The sequence below is a fragment of the Equus przewalskii genome, chromosome 6 (assembly GCF_037783145.1).
Source record: "Equus przewalskii isolate Varuska chromosome 6, EquPr2, whole genome shotgun sequence".
NCBI lineage: Eukaryota > Metazoa > Chordata > Mammalia > Perissodactyla > Equidae > Equus > Equus przewalskii.
This window is the reverse complement of record NC_091836.1, coordinates 82,155,975-82,159,964: the sequence shown is the minus strand read 5'-3', so window position 1 is coordinate 82,159,964 and position 3,990 is coordinate 82,155,975. Positions and strand designations below refer to the sequence as shown.

General features: G+C 48.0%; 1 long non-coding RNA gene across 1 annotated transcript; it reads left to right on the top strand.

Moving 5' to 3' along the window:
• The first annotated feature begins 252 nt into the window (after nucleotides 1-252).
• Nucleotides 253-3,390, top strand: LOC139084219 (uncharacterized). Its single transcript, XR_011541626.1, has 2 exons — nucleotides 253-591; nucleotides 2,709-3,390. It is a non-coding gene; the product is annotated as an uncharacterized lncRNA (long non-coding RNA).
• The last annotated feature ends 600 nt before the right edge of the window (nucleotides 3,391-3,990 follow it).

The following is a 3,990-nucleotide window of genomic DNA, read 5'->3' as shown; positions in this document are numbered from 1 at the left end:
TCTGTAAAACACACTGACTGACTTAATACTCTTTAGTTTTACCGATATTTGGACATTCTACAGGTTAAAAAATTGTGTCCCTGCTTGAGGCAGAGACAGAAATATTAGATCTGTGCTCCAGAGGCAGAACCATTCTGGGCTGTGCTCACCAAGGTGTAGGTGTTCTGGAACCAAAGACTGCACAGAGGGCAGATTTGTATTCAAATTAAATGTGAGTTGGAGGAAAGACAAAGTCTTCTCAGGCTAATTTGTCTTCACAAATGTTTCCAACAGAAATTTTGAGGAGGTTCGTCTCTTCCCCCAGCCGCATGCCTCACCTGTCTTCCCGGAACAGAAGGAACAGAACAGTTGGAGAGACAGAGGACCATTTCTTCCTTCAAGGGGAGCCCCTCTTGGATCCCAGGGCAGCTGGCTGAGGCAGAGGTGACAGGCGAGAGCAGGTGCCCCTGCCTGAGGACCCAGAGCACCATCCTGCATGGCTTTAGGTACAGATTCATTTATAAAGAAGTAGACATTACTAACAGCTCCCCACCGAGGTCAAGAACAGACATCATTCTCAACCACAGTCTGTTCTTTTTCGAAGGAAACCAGGTAATAGTGTGTGTTTTCGTTTGTTTTGTTTTCTAAGCAAAGAGGTTGGGTATTCTGATGTTGTTATCTTGCTAATTACAAATTGCTTACAACTGGGAAAAGAAACCACCCAAGGTAAGAGAGAGGTCCCCTTGAATGTAGTTATCACAGGCATTTGCTCCCTGCTCATCCTCTTCTACCATCTCCCTGCCTCGAGCCTCTCACATAGCCTTGGCTGCATAACTCCCAGCCATCTCCCAGGTGTGGTGTCACCTCCTCAGGAAGTCTATCTTGACCCATAAAGTTGGGTTGTGTGCCTGTATCAGACATTGATGCTCCATCCAGATTGCCCCAGATCCCTTTGCTATTGCTCTGTGCCCCTCCCTGGCTTCCTTCTGTTTTCCCCTTTGGAATGTTTTTCTTTTCTGCACCCGACACCTGTGACTCTTTTCCAGAGGCGCTGCCCTGGGCCCACGGGCACCTGCATGGACAGCGTGTCTGGGAATTTATGTGCCCGCCCTCGCAGCAGTCCTTAGCCAGTGACTGATAGATTGGAAATCTGAAAGCCCAGGTTCTCCCCATATTTTGGGGACAAATTCCGAGGCCTGGTTTACACTCCGGAGTTTTCCTGTGGGGTCAGGTGGAAGCTTCTCTCAGCAGGACTTGTGCTTTGAATCTCACCCTCATTGGGCTTCTTCCTCCTTCCTGCCCTACTTCCCCCACTCTCTTACCGATTTCTCCTGGGAGCACTACTTGAAAAATCATTTACACACCCATCTATCTGGGGGTCCAACCTAGGATGGCATCCGTCCTATGCGCTCCCGTGGCCCTCTGGGCATGCCTCTATAATAGTGCTGATCACAGAGATTTGTAATTCCCTACCTACTAGGCAGCCCCTGCCACTGGACTAGGAGATATCTGAAGGCAGGGACAGCTGTGTCTCAGGACCTGCCAATGGACTCAATGAGAGTTTGTGAATGAACAAATGAACTGTGAACTGCAGTGGTCAGAATCAATCCCAATGGAAGGTTGAACCCAGGAAAATATCTGGGCCCATCTAGGGAAGCACAGTTCCTACACAGAAACTGACCGTATGCTTTCCTGAAATGGAGTGAAGGTGTTAGGGACGCCAGGTACTGGGCCTAGGATCAGATAACCACTTCATCCTCGTGCCCTTCTTGTGCATCTTCACCAGCACACTTTTGGCCTTTGGTTGTCAATCTCATTTCCCAACAGGCCTTCCTCTTAAAAATGTGCATATACGGTTACAACGGTCTTCCTAGTTTTTCATTCCTCTGTAGCGTCTGCATCCACACTCTGATTCCACCACAGGGTCTGCATTCATCTCTAGCTTTTAGATCACTGTTGCTACTGACCTGCCTCAGAATTCCACCCTGATCCCTGCATCCATCCCATCAGGTCTGCTAACTGTTGTCCCCAGGTGTCCCCAGTCTTCAAGTAGTCCCCATCAGCTGCCCTTTCCAGATGGCAGGACCTAGAGTGTTGGCTCTAATCACAATACCCCCTGGCCTACTCCTCTGTCCCACCCAGTGCCAGCACAGTGTGGAATGTGGTTGTGACAGAGAAGCCCAATCTGTTACCACCGCACTATCTATGGCACGTCCAGGCAGGCCTGGGCAGGTTGCCAGGGGTTTTGTTGACATGAAGAATAGCCCATAGGTTTCCCAGAAGAAACCACAATGAAAGCTTGGGACTGACACTCGGCCAAGACGGAGACTTGAGCAGATTGAAGGGCCCTTACATGCTTAGTCATTTGGGGTTTGGGAAGATGGTTGGCCATGGGTTGAATTTATCCCATAAAGGAGGATACCAAGGCCCACTTGTCCAACTTATTTGGGGTTGGGGTGAGACACAGAAAGAATAAGTCATATAGAAGAAATGAAAGAGCCTGAGAGAAAGAGGCCTGGCTGGAAGTGAGGCCCACAAATGCAGGGAGAGACCCTTTGAAGCAGGTGTAGGAGGGGAGAGAGTCATTGGAAAGGGCTATTTAATTGCAAAAAAAAAGATGCCTAAATCTTGTGGACGGAAAAAAAGTGCTTGAAAAAGAACTTTGTGAACTGATATTCCTTTCCCCTTGCTAATGTGGCAAATGGCATCCTTTCATTAAACATTCACAGGCAAGCTCTGAGCACTTGGAGTCAGGCTGTGCAGGAAATGATGGTGACCTTGGCTGAGCAGTCAAACAGAGGGCAGAGGAGATGTTAATGATTCACAGCCAGGAGGCCTGGGGATTCCTTCCACACCAACTCACTGCAGATCCCAGAAGGAACTTTGAAGATGAAGATGCTCTGTGCAAGACGATCCCAGGAGGAAGATCTGGGCAAACAAGTCTTGATTCAAGTTTTCTCACTCTTTATCTCTACCACACTGCCCCTTCCAGATCCTCCTCTCCCACACCCACACAGTTGTCACAGACTGTGAACAAATCTCTTTGCCTTCCGCCATCTTCCCTTCCTTCAACAAGGATGTATTGAGTACCTTCCTGGCACCAGGAACTAGGGAAACAGCGGTGAACAGAACAGATGAAAATCTCTGCCTTGGTGGAGCTTGCCTTCTGGAAGGAGGATGCAGACACACATCTAGCATGTCAGACAGCGATAAGCCATGGAGAGAAGGGGACAGGAAATACTGCTTATGATGAGAGGGGAGGGGATTGTAATTTTAAAGACAAGCCTCACTGAAGACCTTGCATTGGAAATTTTTATTAAGCTTCTTCTCTATGCCAGACATCATGCTAGCCACTGTGTATACATTGGGCATAAATTCCAAATAAAAGCATGAGATTCCTGCCCTTGGAAAGCTTACAGTCTAGATCCTTGAATTCTCAATATGACTCCCTTGGTGATCTTCCCACAACACAGGGACCATCATATCCCCACCCTGCTTGGCACCCTTCAATGACATTTCAATGCCTCGAGGATCAAATCCTGGCTCCCGAGCAGGTTTAAGGCCTTCAGTCCCTGTCCCACCACCTTCCCATCTGGTACCCACTCATGGCCTTCTTCCCCTCTAACTAGATGGCCACACAGGCTAATTTGCCTCGGATAGTCTTGGTTTGTGCCTGTCATCCTGCCATCATTATTAATAGCGTGCCGCTTTACTCTCAAAGTCTCTCAATTTGGACAATAAATCATATAGTCATGCTATTTGTAACACACACCCAATGCTTCAGATGAACAAAATACTCTCTGTTCTCAAAACACCTTCTACTTCTAGCTTCTGCACGTGGCCCACGTCTTCCTTGCATCTGGGTTACCCTATCCTGCCTTACTTGTCTAATGAAATGCTCTTTATCCTTAAAAACCAGCTGAATGTTCCCTTCTGTCCGTTTCCTAGCCTATCTCTCTCTTCACCCTCTACCCAACAGCATTATTGTCCCCTCCTCCATGTTTCTGAGTA